This window comes from Hypanus sabinus, unplaced genomic scaffold, assembly GCF_030144855.1.
Source record: "Hypanus sabinus isolate sHypSab1 unplaced genomic scaffold, sHypSab1.hap1 scaffold_126, whole genome shotgun sequence".
Classification (NCBI taxonomy): Eukaryota; Metazoa; Chordata; class Chondrichthyes; order Myliobatiformes; family Dasyatidae; genus Hypanus; species Hypanus sabinus.
In genome coordinates this window covers 550,048-572,255 of record NW_026779325.1, presented here as the reverse complement: position 1 = coordinate 572,255, position 22,208 = coordinate 550,048, and the positions used below count along the sequence as shown (strand labels likewise).

At 43.4% G+C, this 22,208-nt stretch overlaps 2 non-coding genes across 2 annotated transcripts; both read right to left on the bottom strand.

The window, feature by feature from the left end:
• Window positions 1–277: 277 nt before the first annotated feature.
• On the bottom strand, window positions 278–363 carry trnay-gua (transfer RNA tyrosine (anticodon GUA)). Its single transcript is given in 2 exon segments — window positions 278–313; window positions 327–363. It is a non-coding gene; the product is annotated as a tRNA-Tyr (tRNA).
• A 500-nt stretch (window positions 364–863) lies between these two features.
• Window positions 864–936, bottom strand: trnaa-agc (transfer RNA alanine (anticodon AGC)). Its single transcript has one exon. It is a non-coding gene; the product is annotated as a tRNA-Ala (tRNA).
• Between the last annotated feature and the right edge of the window lie 21,272 nt (window positions 937–22,208).

Sequence of the window (22,208 nt, the reverse complement as noted above, 5' to 3'; positions counted from 1 at the left end):
GTGCATGTACGCTGAAACTAAAATGTTTCACTGTAAATGTGGTACGTTTAGTGTTTAGCACATTTATGGATTATATTCATTAATACAGTTAAATTCAGAGTATTTCATTATTATATTACCAAAGATGTCGAAACATTTTGGCATAATTTCAAAATGATGTTAACATGGTATAAAAGAAATTCCAGCTGCTTGTCCACAAATGCCATGTTCGCGGGGGAATTTCAATCATGACGAGGCTGTGGTATGGAATTGATGATGGGCGCTGTAAAAGTCCTGATCCTTCGAGCCGGAATCGAACCTGCGACCTAAGGATGACTCCATTTCCTCTACAGTCCTCCGCTCTACCAACTGAGCTATCGAAGGAAAAGCGACACCAAGTTTCTCCACGTTGGCTCCTACCGACAATCATTCTGCAGATTTCAGCCCGGCATCTGTCGACCGATGGCAAAAGCCTGCCTGTGGCAACTATCTCGTCCTTCCAGCACTGGGGGCCACAGGCCACGGGATGACGCCGATCACCGCGCTTCTGACAATTCTAGGGACACTACGATTCCAACACAGCTCTTTGATCGTCCTCGCCCGTTCAAATCAAAGCTTTCTCTTTTCACCCAGTAACCAGGGCAATGTCCTTCTAACGACTCACCTGATTTATGCCGGAATCGTCGCCTGCAGCTCATCCATTACTGAAACAGCAGCTGCCAGCCGGCTTTCCCTCCTATCTGCTTTCAACGCAGCAAACCTACGACATTTTCTCCCGACCCTTTGACTGAGATACTTTCCGCTCGCTCTGCGCCAACCGCATCTTTTGTGGATTCTTAGTTCAGGAATTTGATTGAACGAATCCTCGGAATACAAAATGTCGATGGAGAATGCGAGCATCGATCTCGCTACCTCTCGCATGCTAAGCGAGCGCTCTACCATTTGAGCTAATTCCCCAGCACATCGCGCTAGCGACCTATAATTTGCTCCGTTGGACAAACATCATTGCATGCCTGCCACTGTTCACCGATGCACAATCAGCATCTCACAGACAGGCACACACACTCACTCACTCATCAGTAGCTGAGAGCGGCGTGAGGTCTCTGCTTCCGTATAAGTAATCGAAAGGTACTTACAAAGGATACCGACAATTATAATGACTGTGTAACAAATATCCCTGTCTGGAAACATTGTTAATCCAAGGCTGTTCTGTTTGGAATGTTGTCAATTTCTAAATTATCTTCTATGGATAGCTGAGACCCCGTGAGTGGGGATAAAAGACAGGTCTGGAGAGACACCCTTCAGACACACCAGTGGACACTGACTGAGTGTTGGGAACCCACAGAAAGATGGGAGCCTCGGAGACCGAACCAGGAGATCGGTCAGTAAAGTTCACAGTGTTACAGCAGGGACGGTGGGGAATTGTGTGTGTGTCCACTCATGCCAGAGTGATGAGTCCACCACAAGAGAACGGTCTAGCTGAAGAACAGAGGGGTCATAACTGAATGAACACAACGACACGACGGATTAAGAAAGCTACAAAAGGTTTTCCTGCCACAGCTGTTGCTGTTACATCTCGCTCGCTCGCTCTGTGTCGCTCTCGCTCTCTCTCCAACGTTTTCAACACAACAACTATAACCACCTCAGCATTTATGAACTGAACTCTATACTTTCTTTTGACAATTCATTTACTCCTAGTCATCGATAGAGCTTGTTTATTATTGCTTATTATTATTCCTACACTTTTAGGTTTATTACTGCTAACTTGTTTTATATGTATATTTGCATTTTGATATTCTATTGTTTACTAATAAACGCCTTTAGGTTGGTACTACCAGTCTCCAACGGATTCTTGTTTCTCTGCTGATCAGACACCTCAGATATGAAACAAGTTCATCAAACAAACAGTTCCATAAGATGTATTTCAGACATTGTACATATATATCATATAATCATATATATCACAGAATCACAAAGTATTTATCTGGGATATACACTTATAGAAAACAGTGGAAAGATAAAAACAAGCAAAAGGAAAGAACTATTTACAAGTAGGGAGTGATTTTTTTACAACAGATTCATTGATTTGTGAGATTAAAATCAGGCCTGTGAGGCATTATGTAGTTAAACCATTTATCCCAGTATGAATCAAATTGTTCCTGCTTATGATTAACAGATGCTGTTATCTTCTCCATTTTGCAAATATCCATTGTAATTTCCATCCATGTATTTAAAGTTGGGCTCTCCTGTGATAACTATTTCCTGGTAAGAGTCTTTTTACCAGCCGCCAACAGTATATTCATTCAATATTTATCTCTTTTCACCCATTCTTGAGGTATATATCCAAAATATATTGTCTTACTCTCCAAGGGTATTTCACATTTAAAAATGTCTTGTTAGGGCATTATGTATACCACCCCAATAGTTTTTGATAACAGGGCAGTCCCAAAAATATGATAATGATTTGCATTTTGATTTCTACAATTTCTCCAGCAAACAGGGAGGTTTCCATCATAATGGGATTTCTGAGAAGGTGTAATAAAATATCTTATTAAGTTTTACCATCCGAACTCCCTCCATTTCTGTGAATTGGTGCACTGCCATTGATATCTCCATATTGATGTCCATTCTTCCTCAGATATAATTATCACTCCTTCCTTCTCCCATTTTGTTTTAATGTATGAAGTCGAACGTGTTTTAGATTTGTCAATCCCTTATACATGCTTGAAATGATTCTACTGCCAGTATCTGAATTATATGCTTTTCTAAAGAGCTCTGTCAAGCATGTATTTGCCTTGGTTACATTTTTAAGCGTCTTATTAACATATTGTCGCAACTGTAAATACCGATAAAAATCTTGTTTTTCTAATAAGTGTTTCTCTTTAAGCATTTCAAAACTGAACAGTGTTCCTTCTTTCATTATGTTGCAAAGAACTGTTATTCCTTTAGCTGTCCAGTCCTTAAATCTAGCATCCAATTTATTTGGTGTAAAATCAGAGTCATATGCACACCATTTAATAATTACAATGTCTCCCTCTAGATTATATTCTTTTATAGTAGTTTTCCATATTTTAAGATTCAATTTCACCCATGGGTAATAGTATTTATGTAGCTTTGCGGTTGTTGTCAGCCAAAATAGCTTGTATGGGGATGGGAAGTACCCGCTCCTCAATGTCTTTTCATTGAGCGTCATATGATGGGTTGCACCAACATATCACAGCTCTCAACTGTGCTGCAAAATAATCTCCAAGAGAAGGCAAGCCCCATCCCCCCTTTTCCTTTACTAATTGCAAAGTTTTGAGACGAACTCTAGGCCTTGAACTTGCTGAATATACTTTGATAGCATCTTGTTCATTTGATTGAATTGATTTTGATTAATCTCTATTGGTAAGGTCTGAAAGAGATATAACAGTCTGGGCCGTATATTAATTTTAGTAGACTCAATCCTTGAACTGAGACTGAAAACAGTAATCAGGCTCCATCATGCCACATATTGCTTAATTTTTTTTATTTAAAGGCTGATAACTACATTGTGATAATTTTGCCAAATCTTTTGGCATAATGATGCCCAAATATTTGAAAGACTCTGTGTGCCATGCCCAGGGGTATCGACTTTCAATTTCTCTGGGTGGCCTATAGTAATATGAAAGTAATTGGGTTTTATCTTTGTTGATCTTGTATCTTGATAATTGACCATATTGTTCAAAGGATTGCATTAGTTTAGGTAAAGAGTATGTTGGTTGCCCGAGATAGATCAAAATGTCATCCGCATAGCAAGCCAATTTATGCTCTGTCCCTTTAATAGGAATTCCCCTGATATCTTCATTTTGTCTGATTTATTGAGCTAATGGTTCCAGATATAGTGCGAAGAGTAGTGGTGGCCATGCACAACCCTGTCTCTTGCCCCTTTCTAGGGTACGACTATTTGATAAACATCCATTAACTTTAATCCCAGCAGCAGGATTGTCATATAGTGTCTCCATAGTTTTAATAATTGCGTCTTGGAAACCAAATCTATGCAAAGCTCTGCAGAGAAAATTCCAATTAACCGAATCAAATGCTTTTTCAGCGTCCACGCTTACCACTATTGCTTCGATTTTATTTTTGTATATGATTCATAATGTGAAGTGTCCTTCGTATACTGTCTTGTGTCTGGCGTTGTCGTATAAAACCAATCTGCTCATTACCTATCAGTATGGGTAGAAACTCCTCTAATCGTTTGGCCTCGATGGAGGTAAATAACCTATAAACTACATTAAGAACGGATATTGTTCTAAATGACCCGCATTCCATTATACCCATCTGATCCTGGTGACTTGCTTAATTTAAGCCGACTAAATGAAGCATTTTAATCAACTTCAGTTATGTCATCAGTCATCCTTTTATTTTGTTCTTCGCTTAAAGTGGGTAACTCTAGAGAATTCAAGAAGGTGTCAATTTGGGTTATGCTTCCCCTTGGAACTTTGGAATATAGCGTTTTGTAAAACACTTCAAAAGCTTCTTGAACTTCATTTAGCTTAGTTTTTTTTTATCATTTTCGTTCTTGAGTCCCTAATTAGATGAATTGTATTTTCTGCTATCTTTTTTTTTCTCAGCTTCCACGCCATTATTTTCATAGATTTCGATCCACTTCCATAATGTCTCTGTTTCAGAAACATTTAGTTTTTCCTGATTTCTTTCGTAGCCAAATTATTTATTTCATTCCTCATTCTCTTAATTTCCCCTAATGCATCCTGTGCCAAATTCAATTTGTATTTTTTCTCTAGTACCTTCAGCTTATTTTCTAAATCTCCTAATGTTTTATTCCTTTTTTTCTTATTTGAAGATATCGTTATAATTTTCACTCTTAAGACCGCTTCAGAGCATCCCATAAAATGGGAGGTGAAACCTCTGCAGTATCATTAAATTCTAAGTAGACACTAATTTCTTTTTTAATTTGTTCCTAAAAGTACGGATCATTTAGTTGACTTGAATTTAGTTTCCAAATAGTATTCTTTGTTTGTAGGTCAAAATCAACATTATCACTTAAATGAATTTCCTCTGAATATACCACATGGGCTTGTTCCTTTTTTTCATTTTGGATAAAATTCTTTTAAGTTTCATTGGAATTAATAGCCCATTTACATTAAAATAAATGAATTTTACCTTGTCCTTAACCATCCGTATTTATCTGTCAATGTATCATTGAAATTACAATAAAACTTAATCGATCTGCTCCCTGAACAAATAAAAACCAGGAAACTCAAATAATAACAAAAATGGCAACAAACATGTGACTCCAAGGCTGAGGTCTCGAGGAGATGACTCTGCGTTGAGCTAGAGGAAATGTCCAGCTGTGGGGATAACCCCTCCTACTTGTGAGTTGAGGGACCCCATTGCAGTATTCATAAATGTTCAGTGAACAAATCCATTACACTGAAAAGATTTCCCTGTGTACTCCTATATATATATATATACACACACACACACACACACGCACGCAAATACACACGCGCGCACACGCGCACACACACACACACACACACACACACACACACACACACACACACACACACACATATATTCTCATTTTGCAGGGAAAAAGAAGTTAGTGAGCGAATAGAGAATAACAACTAAGTAATATAAACAACAACACACACGAAATGCTGGTGGAACACAGCAGGCCAGGCAGCATCTGTCGGGAGAAGCGCTGTCGACGTTTCTGGCCTGCTGTGTTCCACCAGCATTTAGTGTGTGTTGCTGTTTGAATTTCCAGCTTCTGCAGATTTCCTCGAGTTTGCTAAGTAATATAAAATCCACATTATAATGTATTTCTCGAGTTAGGTATATCACCGGGTACTTTTGCTTCTGTTTAGCTTCTCAACATTTTTAAAGTTAGCCAAATCTTATGGTTCTTCTGAAGGGGGTGAGGACTGTCTTTGGGAACCTCCCGGTCCCTTACTCATATGTTTCTCTCGGCTTCCTCCCGTCTCCTGCTTTCTGGTTTCTCGCACTATTTCCCAAGCCAAGCGGGACAATTCCTCAGCCAGGCTTTCTTTAGTTTTTTTCAAGCTGACGGGCAACCCTCTGACCTTCATGTCTTTAGTCGCCTCTTCCACTGTCTGGTACAACTGCATCCCATTGTCATAAAACACTCGAAGTTTAACAGCGTCCGGGGTTTGAAATCTAATCTAATTTTTCTTTAATGCTCGTTTTACTTCGGAGTATTCTTTGCGTTTCTGGAGGACCGCGGGGTGTGTAATCTTGGTCGGAATATATTAATTTATCCTCTAAATCAATATCAATACCCGGAGACTTCTAACAAGACACGGAGGATTCTATCCACAGTCCATCGTCCAGCGACAATACACTCACTGGAATAAAGGACGACGGGGACTAGGAAGTCTCAAGGCCACAGTCCTGGATGAAATGAGAAACACCCATGAATATGTCAAGAAGATGGTCCCTATGGCACTTAAGGGAATACCTCACAGAGCAGGCAGTGGATATGGAAACAGAAGAAGCTGAACCAGAGCCAGAGGACTAGAGGTCATGGATGGACAAGCCACAGCACGTGTGATGTACCATTGCCAGATATCAGAGGTGGTTGTCACAAGAATGTCTTATCAATGGCGAAATGGCAGGGCTGACGGGCAGACAGAGGCGCTGCTCATGGCTGCACAGGAACAAGGGCTGAGCACAAGAAGTGTGTCGCACCTGAAGAACACATGGATGGAAATCCTCTGGGCGTTCACAGCCTTTCACAGGCACTTCTGAGAAGCAATGCCTCTGGCAAAGATAGTTTCACGTTCGACTGAGATCAATGAGGTACCAGAGGACGAGAGGATTGCCATTACATCCGAAGGGCTATAAGGAGGAGCTGGGGAACTGAGGGCCAGTGAGCCTCATATTATTGGTGAGAAATGCATAGAAGGGATTCTGAAGAGCCGGATTGGGCGATAATGTTTCGCTAATTGAACTGATTTTATGAGGATGTCAACAAAAAGTTAGAAGAATGTGCAGTGCTAGGCACTCACTACCGGAGCATTGATATTGACATCGTGATACGTGGCACAATGTGCTAGAGGGATGGGGGATGTCCTTATTTAGGAATACAGGCCTGGGACCAGTGATGCGTCGCAGCGATCAATGTTGGGTCTTTGATAAATCACTATACAGGTACTTAATTATAGATCCGGCATCAACACCAGGGAACCATGACTTGCATAGGGTTCCAGGGTCATAAAACAAAAATCTTAAATACTGTCTGTGGGATTTCTGGCGGCTTAAACGTATGAAGCTGTTTCATATCCTAACAGAGGAGGCTTAACTGCGAACTGCTCGAGTTTTGGAATTTGTGAATTGTATTGTCACGCTGCACACAGGAAGATTCAACAAAACTTGAAATTCTATTAATCAAACTGAAAAAAGCGCCAAAAGCAGTAGAAATTGCACATTCATGTACAATTTTAAATAACACGGCCGTAATTTCATTACGCAAGGACCAGGTCGACTGAGCCCCGAGGGTTTAGCCCTTCCACTTTAAATACACTCCAGGGTACGGAGGAATCCTTGTCCAGCTAATCAAACCCCCGATTCGTGAGCAGCTTACAGGTAACCATTGTGATAAGAGGCAAAAGTCCAAGGGTACTTAATTGGACACCGGCAAAGTTTCAAGGAAAGTTAATTGGAACTATCCAAGGGCAATATCTGCCCACATGGGAATGGGAGAAGACTCAACTATAACACATCAACACCAGAAACGCAACAATACATTGTAACTATCATTACTAAATCTCAGGGAACACGCACACACACCAAAAACAGTAAGGAAGGCTGAGAACTCCAGAATACTCCATCGGCGACCCGGGTTTGTGACAGAACCCGCCCCCATGTGACCGGCACCTGACGGCCCACTGCGATCCAGAATGCACAATGGAATTCTGAAGTGAACCCAAGATCCGAAATATTCCTGGTTCCTCCGGACCCTATCCATCACAAACTACAAAGTATTGTAGGTGTCCCTTTAATTTCGTGAGTTAAACAGTCTATGGATTGTGTGAACTGTCTCACCGTCTGAGCTCCTAGGTGGAGTGTGTGGCTTGGGATTCCGGGTCAAATTAATTGCTTCAATTTGAATGCAAGAAAGGTGGGATGAAATCTCATAGAACGGGGAAGCTGTAATCCGTATGCTAACGGGTTAATTTTCCTAATGTATTTGAGGAGACTGATAAAGCGAGTTGTTAGTTTACGTGATTCTAGTTTGAGTGGAAGATAATTATCTCAAAGCCAGTTCCACTGAGCAGAGCTGGGAGGTGAATCGAGCACCTCTGTCTGATACACTATCAGTGGGAAACCGTGTAGACGGAAACCCTGGCGCATGAGATGCTCTGCGGTTTGTCCGGCTGATGGTAGATTGTTTAGAGCAATGAATCAGCAAGCCCTGGAAAACCTATGGAGCACAAGTGAAATAGTGGAAAGGGAAGTGACGGAGTCAGACTGGTAATAACATCTTCAGAAAGGTTAGACCGGAGAGTGAAGGACAGGGTAGAGGAATGGGGGCTTCTCCGCACCACATTCCTGCGACCAGCAATATCAACCGACGTTGACTGGATGAGCGATAGCCCGGGTTACCAAGGGGATAAGAGTGATGATCATTTAAATCAGAGTGAGAACAAAGGTGAGCAAGGTAAAGGGGCAGATTTTGAGGGTGAGAATCCCTGTCCGCCACGGAATTAACCCAGTGAACTGGACACAAGGATGTCATACGCTCCATATTCTTTTCGCGGACAATTATAGGATTCATCCCGAAAACTCGGCTCCCTGTCTCTGCATTGCCTTTAAAGTCTCCTGGTGAACCTGACTCCATTACAGTATCGGGCTAGCGCCCTCCAATTCACAAGCAGTTATACTTTGTAAAACACATCGGGACGTTCAACTCACCGCCAACGCCCCTCCCGCATTCATCAGGCCCAGAAAGCAACAGATTTTGAAAGGTCCTCAAAGATAAATCCCCGTGAAATACAGAATATTAGATAGAACATTGGCGCTGATACAGGGTTTCGATTCGAAACGTCGACAATTACTTTAACCTACAGATCATGCTCAATCTGAGTCCTCCTTGAGGTTGTATGCTGCCATGGAAATCTTGACCTTGACCGAGGTATTGCGTCCCATAACAGGCACAGGACCTCAGGAAATACAAGGAAGTTACCGGACTGTAACTTCCGTGGATTCCTGAGAAACGGAGTTCACTTAGTGCAGAGTCAGTCCAGGACAGATCATACAAACGGAACAAGAAGCATTTGAACGGGTGTAAATCAGATGACGGACCGGAGAGCTGCTGAGTACATGGGAATGTGTGAGGTCAGTGGCAGCTGCTGGAAGAAATATCGTGTTCATTGGAAGGTGGAAGGTTTACGGTATCGTGGATAACATATGGGGAATTGGGCAACCGGTTGAGTTTGGTGGCGAGGTGTAGAGTCATTGGGAAAAGTCGGTATGAATGGGGTCAGTGGGATCTGTTGGGGCTGTGGTCCAGTGTGAAGGTATGGTTTCAATGGAACTATGGCGAATGTGCTGTGTTGGAGGAAGCTGTTGGAGAGGAGGATTCAGAACGGAACATTTTGTCGAAGATTGGGTCAGTAGGAAATATAGTTGGAGGTGTGCTGGTGGAATATCGATCAATGGAATGGCCGACGTGTAATTGCCCAATCAGGGGTTAATGTGGCGGCGTAACTGTTGGAATATTGGGGTCAGAGGGAAAATCTAATGGGGAGGAATAGAGCCATTGTCATACGTCGATAATGAAGAAGTGGGTTTTGAAGGTATTTTAAGGGAGGCGGTGTGATAATTGGGCTTGTTTAAAACTTTTGGAGTCCGGAAGTTCAATGGCAAGGACCCGTGGTAATGGAATGGACTCGGTTGCGTCTCACTGGGAAGAGATCTTGCAGTGACGTCTGGTCATTGGGAGTGGGTGGAGGGTGGGTGTGTTCAGTGTGAGAGCGTGGGTCAGTGATGGAGGCTTGTTGAAATTTCCGGATCAATGGGTTCCGGTAGGGTGCAAGGCGCTGAGGGATTGGAAGAGGCTTGTGGAAGAGATGTGGTGTCCGTATTGTTAGCTGATGCCGAGGTCTATGTGTCTAGTTGAAAACATAATTCGTCAGTGCAAGAATGTGGTGCAAGAGGCGTGGTTTCTTATCGGGATTCATTATAAAACACTGCTTAATCCTCAGTGTTCAATTTAAAATGCAATATTTCCTATTACTCTATTACTCGTACTGCATCACTTGGTTATTCAACTCCAGACTTACTCAGCTCTATATTAATGTTAAGAACAACAATGTTCTGCTGCAACTGATCTCTGAGGAAATCGATTGTAACTCTTCCACCAGTCCAGGAAAAGGGAAACATAATAGTGTTCTGTTTTGTTTCTGTACAGAAACAGTTTCTATTATTCCAAGATATTTAATCTTTCTGACACCCAATTAACTTGCATCCTGTTATATACCTTTTGGAAATCAGGACCTAACCCACTTGCTTATTCATCCGCTGTATCATTGGAGGATTCTGTCCCGTTTTGTTTTTAATTTTGGAAGGGATTTCACTTTAGAAATGCAAATTGTCGAAGTGACGACCGATAGACTCCATTCGCGGCATTTCATTCCTCTGTTTCGAATGCTGTTCTGAATCGAGACGCGTTATTTGTATTACCCGAGACTGACCGTTCACAGTGCGATCGGAAACAGTCCATGGTTCCTGCGCTTCATTTTTATATATTCACTGACAGATCCCTCACGTCTTCCATCTTTCAAGGATAATCTAATCCCTACCTCTCCAAACCTCTCATATAAATGAGAGTCAAGTGAGTTTAGCAATTGTATTGGAAAATTTTGTTTAATTGGCAAGAAATGAAGGTTTAACATGAGTAGTAAAACTTAATACTGTGATATACCTTACTAAGGCAAAATTGACAGTTTTACGTTAGTTCCGCTGAAGATAATGTGAAGTACCCAAAAATCATTCATCCTCATAACAATGAAAGACTCATGACTACCGCCTTCCGGAATAGTTGGAGTATCGCTTGTCCCGCTCGTCCAATGTGGTCACGGGTGACGGGCTCATGCTCGCGCTTCCAATTCACTTCCTTCAGCAGACCGGCAACAGCTACAATCGTAGAATAAGTGGATCAGCTGCAGAACTTCCTGCTGTATCTTTGACACTGTGGAATAGAAACATTTATAAATCCATGTTGACATTCCTATTCACGGATCATGGTGGAAATTTGTTTTTATTCCGTCATGTTGTTAATACGCTTGAGTATCGGGGAATCTGTTCATAACTCGACAGCGTTTCCGACAATTGGAATTAAACTAAGTAAACCAATAGAATAACCCTCCCCCCAACACACACACACACACACACACACACACACACACACACACACACACACACACACACACACACACACACACACACACACACACACACACACACACACGCAGTGTTGGGAAAGTTAGTTCCACACGAACATGTGGCTGTATATATGTATATATCAGTTGGGTTACTAGGGAGGTTCAGCTGTGTAAATCTACGGTCCGGCCTGTTCCAGACCATTAAAAACGTAAAGACATTCGCTGCCTACTGACAAGTACAAACAGTTTACTCAGTGCATTTGTAATTAGGCTCTGTGATCGTTGCCGACCCACTCAGGGATACCGCACCCCGTGACGGGAGATATGGATCAACGGCTTTGCAGTGCAAGGAACCGGAAAAGTAAATGCGGGAGCCCAAATAACTCGGGAGAATCTGAGTTTAATTGATTTCATCTGTTTTCAATGCCGGATTAGCGGTCAGATCGCCATTGCCAATATGATTGTGAAACATTCTTCAGGTCTGCTATCAGTTTTAATCGCGGTAAACAGTCATGTAATGGGTTTACGTTTGTTCGCATCACACTGATACTCGCTAGCTTCAAACGCTACTTCCGCTGGTAAACTCTGAGAGAGGGTCTGCATTAACTCCGACAGATCCTTTGATAAAACAGTTCAATATTAAATGAGCATTCATGGCTAAATGACATTTCGCCCCATTGGGCCATGACGCAGCACCATTACAGATCGTGCTCTGCGCATTATACGGGTTGATCACAGAAGGAGCATTATAAAAGGAGCAGCGGGAGGGTCAGCAGCTTCCAGAAGCCACAGCAATATACGTGTGAGATACGTCTTTGTCCGTCAGAGACGGATTCTCACGTTAGGATCCAAATACGCAAATCCAAATGTCTGAATTTGAAGGCAATCATCAAACAGTGATTGCACCCAAAAGCAGATACGAGTTCCGGATTGCTAAACTGAATTTACGCCAAACACACCCTGTCTACAACATTTCGTTCAGAAAGGCTAATGTGAAACAAAGTGGTGCAACCTTTGCAACAATGTCGGAACGGTTGTGATATTTATACAGATGGAAACTACTCGTTAATAAATTAATGTTTTAAAGTGCTGTAGCAATTCTGGATTGTACAGTACGATTCCAGACATCCTGATTTAGACCATTTGAATCGATATGTTCTCCATCAAACAGCCAGCTCAATAGGACATGGGGGACTGATGTGTTGTCAAATTACAGCGATATTGGGCCGAAGCAAAAGCATATCTCATTCAAAGTGTGGGTTTCGATTTTGCTGAAACTAGAAGGGTTTAGTCAGACAGAAAAAAAGGGGAAAAAAGTCTCCTAGTAACATGCCGGCTATAGTAAGCAAACTGTAACATTAGGTAAAGGGAAATACAAAGCAATACAGAAAAGGATTGGATATCGGGATTGGCAGCCACGGCCAGTCCACTACAAAGGTTCAGCTAATGAACACTTCGAGAATGGATCGATGCGTTTTCAACATTGGATAGTCGGGTGAGATAATGTGCAAGGTAAAATACATTTTACAGAAGGACAGTAAACATGCAACTGACAGTTATATAGGACCCTGGTCAGACCCCACTTGGAGTTCTGTGCTCAGTTCTGTCCCCCTCACTACGGGAAGAATGTGGAAACCATAGAAATGGTGCAGAGGTTTACAAGGATATTGCCTGAATTGGGGAGCATGCCTTATGAAAATAGGTTGAGTGAACTCGGCCTTTTCCTCTGGGACCCGACGGAGGATGGGAGGTGCCCTGAGAGAGGTGTACAAGGTAATGGCAGAAATTGATCGTGTGGATGGTCAGAGGCATTTGCCCAGTGTTGAAATGGCTAACGCGAAAGGACACAGGTATAAGGTGCTTGGAAGTAGGTACAGAACAGATTCCAGGGGTAGTTTTTACGCGGTGGTCAGTGCGTGGAATGGGCTTCCAGCGACGGGGTTGGATGTAGATACGACAAGGTCTTTTAAGAAACCGTTGCATGGCTATATGAAGCTTTGAAAAAATTAGGGCTATTGGTAACCTGAGGTAAATTCTCAGTAAGTACATGTTCGGCACAGCATTGTGGGCCAAAGGGCTTGTATTGTGCTGTCGGTTTTCTATGTTTCTATGTAAATTATAGCAGGAAATGAGAGTATTTTACTGAAGGAAAGGGAAAGCTGAACTGTTGGGAGCAAAGGTATTGTTTGAGAACAGGAACGTTTTCAGAGATTCTAATTTATTCACGGCTGATGTGGGTTTATTTTGCACGACACCTGCCGGTGACAATAAACCTGATTCTGATTCCGAAACGGGGAAGTTATCTGATGCTTTCTCCTGCGCGGTATGGACTTCGAAAAATCTTCAAAACTAAATTAGCGGGGGAGAGCAGAAGAGCTTTCATCTGCTCTCTGAATCTGGTCTGGGTCACTCCGTAGATAAATGTATTCGTGCAGCTGCTGAAATTCTGAATCACAGAACCCCAAAACTGTGCCTGATAAAGCCGAATGGACGTTTCCAGGTCTGTGTAGAGACATCGCATGAGAATGAAGACCAGAGTGGTTGTCGCCCAACAGAGAAGGAAACTCGCCGACAGGCTGAAGAGCAGAATGATGGATTGTCTCCGACTCTGCATCTCCGGATCTCGCTGTTTCCCGCAATTTCCCCGTCCCTTCAGTCCCCTGCGTACTCTGCTCGCCGCCAGAATCTGTCTGACGGTCAGAGCATTGAGGGTCAAAATGAGGAAGAAAGGAAGTAGCGGATTCAACAGACGGTCCACCCAATAAAATCCCTCAAACGATCCCGAAATAAGAAATACACTCCTACCGAAACAGACCCAGTTACCACTCGTCAACCATGCTGTTCCTCCCATATATATGAAATAAAATGGGATGTTTTTTAAACAGAAACCGATAGATACTGCGCCTATCACCAAACTCGCAATTTTGGAGATGCAGTACTTCGCTTTATATTTAGCAGAGCAAATGGCCACAAAGCGATCGAAAGTGAAAGCGACAGTAACCCATGCGGAACAGTCAACGGCCACGTGACACAGGGCGTAGTGGACAAGGCAGAACGGAGCGTTGCCCAGGACTCCGTAATGAAATCTGTAAGCTCGACTCATCTGGTAAAACAGGACTTCGATAATCACCACCATTAGATCCGCCGCAGCCATCGCTACTAGGTACCGTGTAACGCATTTGGAGAGACCGCAGTTTCCTCGGCTGAGAATGATGATTGCAACAAGGTTAACTGCAGTGAAGCAAAGATGACCAACAATAAGAATAAACAAAATCAAACGTACTTTTTGGCAGAAACACAGCCGTCAATTGTTCTCTTGAAATTAAATCTCTGCTGGACATTATCAGTGGAAGTAAAAAGATACTTTACTTGTTTGAACACGTGACCGCAGCATAAAGCGTTTTACAGTTGCGCATGCTCACATTAATCTCTTCACGTTCATCGATGCAGCAGCGATGAGCAGAGTCAAAGAATGATAGAACACAGAAACGGGTCCTTCGGCCCAATATCTCCATGCCGACCGACGTGGCCATCTGATACATTGTTCGTGATTGGATCAGATTCGTCAAACTGTCCACGTGCACTTTAAATATTGTTAACGACTCTGTTTCTCCCATTTACTTTGTCAGGCTGTTCAATACACAGAGCAACTTCTATGTGAGGAAACGTCGCTGGGAATCCAGCTACATTTCTGCCCTCTGAAAAATCTACCGCCTTTTATTCACGATTCCCCTACCCCACGGAGTTGAATGGTTTAATTCACCTCGTCCGCCAACCACCTGCCTTTTGCAATAAGATGCCACTCGGCCGAACTTCTCCCTGCAACTCAATCCCGAGATTCCCTGCAGCAACTCTGTGAATACTGTCTGCACCATTTTTAGCGGACTTCTGCCTTTCCTATAACAGGGCGACCAAGACTGTTCACAGAACTACAAGCGGGGTATCTCCAAGGAGAGGGGTAGTGCTATTGAAGTGCGCACCTACGCTTCTTTCCGAAAGTCTGAGTTTGATTCGATTGCAAGGTCAGATTCTGAAAACAAGATCTTGCACCGCAGCAACCTTCCCTCTCATTTACTTTACTGCTTCGGGGACAAACCATTGCTCTGAGCAGAACATCGTTACCCGGTCTTAAAAGTGCTCGGCACTTGTAATGTTGTTTAAATCTGTAATATGCAATTCAAACGATGACAAAACATAACACACAAGACACGTAAACACTGTCAGACAGTCACAATTGACAGGGAGGATGCAACAGTGAAAAGTTCTGACGGGACGGCAATGGTGGTTTCTGAACAGTGAGCGACCGACTTCCATTCTGTCTTCATGTTGACCATTTGTGACAGTGTTGTAACTTGAAACAATGACAATGCACGTTCGCTGAAGCTAAAATGTTTCACTCTAAATGTGGTACGTTTAGTGTTTAGCACATTTATGGATTATATTCATTAATACAGTTAAATTCATCGTTATATTACCAAAGGTTTCGAAAGATTTTCGCAAAATTTCAAAATGATGTTAGCATCGTGTAAAAGAAATTCCAGCTGCTTGTCCACAAATGCCATGTTCGCGGGGGAGTTTCAATTATGACGAGGCTGCGCACCCCCGCATTTTAGAGGGAACTGTGCTGACACCAAGGAACATAGCTCAGAATTTGGTGACGGGAAAAAATGGTAATTGTCAAAGAATAGAAAACAGATTGGCCGTTAATTGAACAGTGCCCGGAGAAAGAGAAGGGGGAAATATGAGTTTACTTTTCAGAAGGAGGGAAGAAAATTTGTTTTTGGGGGGTGGGATTGGTGAAGCAGTCTAGTAACAAGTCTGCACGACCCAGGTTAAAACGACAACCGGGCAGGAGGTTGAGATGAACGGAACAGCATTTTAGGGATATATAATAATCACCGATTAAAATCACATCAGCAGTAGCCGAGAGCGGCGTGAGGTCTCTGCTTTCGTATAAATATTCGAAAGGTACTTACCCGGGATACCGACAATTACAGTGACTGTGTAACAAATAGCCCTCTCTAGAAACATTGTTGATCCAAGGCTGTTCCGTTTGGAATGTTCCCAGTTTCTAATTGTCATAGAAATTGTAAATAGCTAGTAAATGAACTCAAACCGTTATAAAAAAGCCCGGAGAGCACATTTCCTTTGCGGCTACTGGGTAAAACTCTTCACGGATCACACGTTGTTGAGAGTCCACCGCGTCTGGATGTTTCCGTCCTCAATAAAGCTGAAGCACAAAATGACGTACTTATATAGAAAAATCGGTCACCAAAAATGAAAACAACTTGTACAGTGACTGGTGCTAATTAACGCTAGATAGCAAAAATATCTCTGCTCTAACGAACCGTAATGCCAGTGGGGAAATAACACGCCTTATTTCATTCAACTGAACTCAACACCTGTCATGAAGCCTCAAGAGACGGCCGATGCCGGGCTCGCAACACCAAATGTGATGTTGTCAAACTACTCCGTGTAATGACAGGACATTATCTGACCATCGCTGGTGACGACAGTAGTCTGTAATTCTGTGGGTGAGTCCACCTCATCAGCGCTGATTCCACACTCACGAGTGGAGTCTTTGTCTCGTTAATTCCCCGTGATGACGCACCTTTCATGTGATTCACTGTCACTTTGCTTGCGGGGATTGAATTTTAATGGACATTAACATGAATGATTGCTGGCGCAAACCCTCACTGTTTGCACTGTTACCGGAGTCAGTCGCAAACACAGATGTTGGCGAGTATGCGGCGCGAAATGCAAACCAGTGAACCCAGCATTACAGACATTGTCCGCTGCTGTACCAGACAGAGAAAAACAGAAAATATTGTATCAACACCGGTCTTAATGCAAATAAGTAGCACTGACGATATTACATATGTTACAGAGTTGCTAGATGATATTCGAAGTTGAATTTCAGAAAGAAATTGATTCAGGAAAAAAGTGTATTAAACTGCTAAACAGAGATGAACTGCGTAATGGGGCATAAATACAGAGACACAGTAAAGCATCGGGATAATTAAACACAGCTATTCCTGAAGCACGCTGTTCTCGTGTTTAGATAGAGAAACATGGAGAATCAGGAGGCCGGGGGCTCTTTGGCATTTCATAAAACATGACTTACAACAGGCCAATTGCGTCACTTCCGCTACAGCACATCAGGAACAGAGTGACGGTCAATGGAGAGGCGCATTGGAAAGAACGCCGCATTAAGAACCAGCATCAATAACTGAGCTTCCGGGCGTGCACTGGCTTCAGATTAGAACTGCGCAAATATCTGAGTGCCGGGGAAAGTGGATTGATGGTAAATCAGGGAGGATCCTGTCACTAATTTTCGAACCCCTTTCTATGTGCATGAGGATAAAATGGTTAATTGTGCGCAGAGATCCCCTCCTCGGAGATCTGTATAGCATGGATTCTATGGAGAGTCAAGACAAAGTGTCTCGACCCGAGAAGGCAACTGTCCTGCTTGTATTTACGATATCTAAACCCTTCATAAATTACAACATCTGTTAAAATCCTTCTCTCTTACCCCAATGCTTGGAGGAATACAAACATATTCCTAACCTACTCAATCTTTCCCTCCAACTGCCCTCCTCATGTCCCGGCATCATCCTTCTAATTTTTCTATGTACACCGTCAAGATTATTGATATCGTTCATGCAATTTGGTGACCAGAACACATACGATACCCGATATTAGGTATTACCAACGTCTTATAACAGCTTCAGCATAGCATCACTACCCCTGTACTCTTTGCTTCAATGTCTGAAGGCCGATGTGCTTGTAGTTCTCTTTACAACCCTATCTGCCTGCGACGCCACCTTCAAGGGATTATGGATCAGTCTTCCCAGGTCCCTCTGTAATACCGCAGTACTCAAAGCCCTCCCTTTTAAAGTGTAAATCGTGTCATGGCTTGTCATCTCAAAATGATACACCACACACTTACCTGTATTCCAGACCATCTGCCACTCTCGCTGTCTGCTAGTCTTCCAATATTGGTGTCATTCGCAAATCTGTTGAGTGAATTTATCAGACTGGCGGTCGGATTGTTGATCTATATAACACACAACAATGGACCCAGTGCAACACCTGCGGTACACCGGTAACTACAGGACCAGTTAGAGAGGCCACTGCCTACTACCACCCACTGGATTCTGCCCCTAGGACAGGGTTTCCAATATGTTTATTGCATGGAGCCCTACGATTAACCGAGGGGTCCGTGGATACAAAGAAGGGAACCCCTGCTGTAAGTCAATGTTGCATCCAATTTACTACCGCATTCACAGTGCCAGAAGACAGAACAGCCGGACCAACCTCTCAGGCCCGACATTAGCAAAGGCTTTTTCTAAAATCCAGGCGGACATGAGCCACTGCAATTCTTTCATCAGCTTTCCTGTTCACCTCCGCGAAAACTTTGTAAGATTGTTGAAGCACGACCGAACACGCACAGACCTAAGAAGGCCCAGTCTAACCAAATGCTTACATAGACGATCCCGTAGAATATCTAATAATGTACCCACTTCTGACGTCGTGCTCAAGGACTTAGCCCCAGAGCTCTTCTTAAGTAACCGAATACATTAGCAACCAGCCAGTTGTCAGGCACCTGACCCGTGACAGACCACGACAGACCCAAATGCGGTGGAACCAACACGCCAGCAGATTGTGAGAATGAAAGCATGTAGAAATTTGAACGAGTTCAGATGTATAGAGAGTGACTAGCGTTAAGTTCCTGCGTGTCAAGATCTCTGAGGATCTAACCTGGGCCCAGTATATTGATGTAGTCATTAAAAAGGCAAGACAGCGGCTATACTTCATTAGGAGTTTGCAGCGATTTGGCATGTCAGCAAATACGCTCAAAAACTTCTATCGTTGAACCGTGGAGAGCATTCTTACAAGCTGCGTCACTGTCTGGTGTGGAGGGGCTTCTGCACAGGACCGTAAGTATCTGCAGAAGGTTGTAAATCTAGTCAGCTCCATCTTGTGTACTAGCCTACAAAGTATCCAGGACATCTTTAGGGAGCGGTGTCTCAGAAAAGCAGCGTCCATTATTAAAGACCTCCAGCACCCAGGGCATGCCCTTTTCTCATTGTTACCTTCAGGGAGGAGATACAGAAGCCTGAAGGCACACACTCAGCGATTCAGGAACAGCTTCTTCCGCTCTGCCATCCAATTCCTAAATGGACTTTGAAAGCTTTGGACAGTGGGTGGAGAGACTTCTTAACAAAGAGAGGCTGATCATAGGGCAAAATTGCAATCAACAGGATGTTGCAATGCAAAAGGTGGACGAAATCGAAAAGGGTGAATGCAGGACTAAAGGTTTTATACTTGAAAGCGCACAGTATAAGGAATAAGGGATATGAACTTGCATCACAGCTACAGATTGACGTGTATGGAGTTGTGGGCATCACTGAACAGTGGCTGAGAGAAGATTCTAACTGGGAGCGATTCACATTGACAGGCAGACAGGCCGAGGGGTTGGTGTGGCTCTGTTGGTAAAAGCAAAATGAAATCAAATCATAAAAAAATAGGTGACATAATATTGAATGGTGTTGAATCATTGTGGGTAGAACTAACAAACTGCGAAAATAAAGAAAAGTCCATGATGGGAGTTATATACAGACGTCCAAACCAGAGTAAAGATGTGGTTTGCAAATTACAGCGGGAGGTAGAAAATACAAGCCAAGCGGGCAATGTTCCGATGAATATGTGCGATTTCAATATACAGGTAGAATGGGAAAATGAGGTTGGTGCCAGATCCGAACTGGGGGAATTTCTGGAATGGAAAATAGATGCCAAGCGGGCAATGTTCCGGTCATCGTGAGCGATCTCAATATACTGGTAGATTGGGAATGCATGAATGCATTGGGAATGCTGTGGGATGCATGATGTTACAATTTGATATCCTGCTTTTATACAGGTAAATTATTATCAATGGTATTGCTGCACGTTTTGTTTTCCTTTTGTTCTCAGACAGACAGACAAACTTTATTGATCCCGAGGGAAATTGGGTTTCCTTACAGTCGCACCAACCAAGAGCAGTGTAGAAATATAGCAATATAAAGCCATACATAATTAAATAATAATAAGTTAATCATGTCAAGTGGAAATAAGTCCAGGGCCAGCCTATTGGCTCAGGGTGTCTGACACTCCGAGGGAGGAGTTGTAAAGTTTGATGGCCACAGATAGGAATGACTTCCTGTGACGCACATTGTTACATCTCGGTGGAATGAGTCTCTGGGTGAATGTACACCTGTGCCTAACCAGTACATTATGGAATGGATGGGAGTCATTGTCCAAGATGGCATGCAACTTGGACAGCATCCTCTTTTCAGACACCACCGTTAAGGAGTCCAGTTCCACCCCCACAACATCACTGGCCTTACGAATGAGCTTGTTGATTCTGTTGGTGTCTGCTACCCTCAAACTTCTGCCCCAGCACACAACAGAAAACATGATAGCACTGGTCGCCACATCAGACACTCCATCCCGTCCCTTCCCATCCCATGTTCCCCTTGCTCCACGTCCCATCACTTTCACTCCCTCCCTGTCCCATCACTCCCGTTCCCTTCCTGTCGTTTCACTCCTCCTCATCCCGTCTTTATCTTCTACATGTCGGCCTCCTCCTTGAGACAGGAACTTCCGCCCCCCACCTCTCCGTCCCCTATTGAGTCAGTGACTTCGCCACGCTCACCGTCTCATCAGTCCACTCCTCGTCCCATCACTCCTCTTCCTCCCAAACCCCTCACCCCTCCTCCCCAAAACCCACATGCATATGTGTATGTGTGGATATCTGAGATATATACATTAGTTTATTCCATTACAACATCATTAGAATTAAATCATATATACAATGCCCAAGACGATATAAAACACAAATTAAAATACTGTTATTACAATCAATGACACACTCGATCCCGGGATTGCATATATGGGTACCGTATGTTCCTTCGCCATAGATTCTGTGTGCGACAGTGGCCATTGTAAGTCAGTGTCTCACTCCATCCCTGGCGGCCACATTAATCAGGGATTCGCTCATTTTAAATCAGCGCGACCCTCCTTCTCTTGTGCTCACTTCTACCAAAGCCGTCACTCTCTCCCCAGTGGCCATTTCAAGTGAAGCGTCAGCCATTTCTTGTCAACGTGCCCTTCACTCCTTCTCTGCTGCTCACTTTAACCAAGGCGTCGCTCCCTGCTTCTTCCCGTTTCAACCCGGCCGAACGGGGTCTCCTTCAGTCACCACATCTCTCCCTTTTCCCCAACGAAACTGACGATGGTGACGCCCAATTTCAATCGGCGTCTCACACCCTCCCTTCCCGGCGCTCACTTTAAACAACGTATCGCTAAGCTTAAACTTTCCCGTCAGACATTTTACGCGAAGCAGAGGCCATTTTACGCCAGAGCTTCACTCTCTCCCACTAGATCATCTTACATCGACCCATTACCGCCCCCCGCCATCTCAATGTTCTCCCTCCCTGTCGGCCATTTGAATTCTGTCCATCACTCTCTCCCTCTCGGCCATTGTAAGAAAGGAATCAGGGACTATTTCAGGTCGGGCCGCCACTCCCTCTGTTTAGTAACCACCTGGCGTCCATTTTGTCCCAGAGCATCCCTCCTTCCCTGGTGATAATGTTATGCCGGCACGTCACTCTCTCCCTAGTTATAATTTTATATTCTGGCTTTAATCCAGAATCCTAATTTTAACCAGCACATAACTCCCTCCCCCCCCGTGAAAATTTTCAGTCAGTGCCCAATCCCCACCCTGTTGTTCATTTTAACTCTGCCAGCCACTCCCACTCTCTTGTCAGTGTATCACTCCCTCTCTGTCGGCCATGA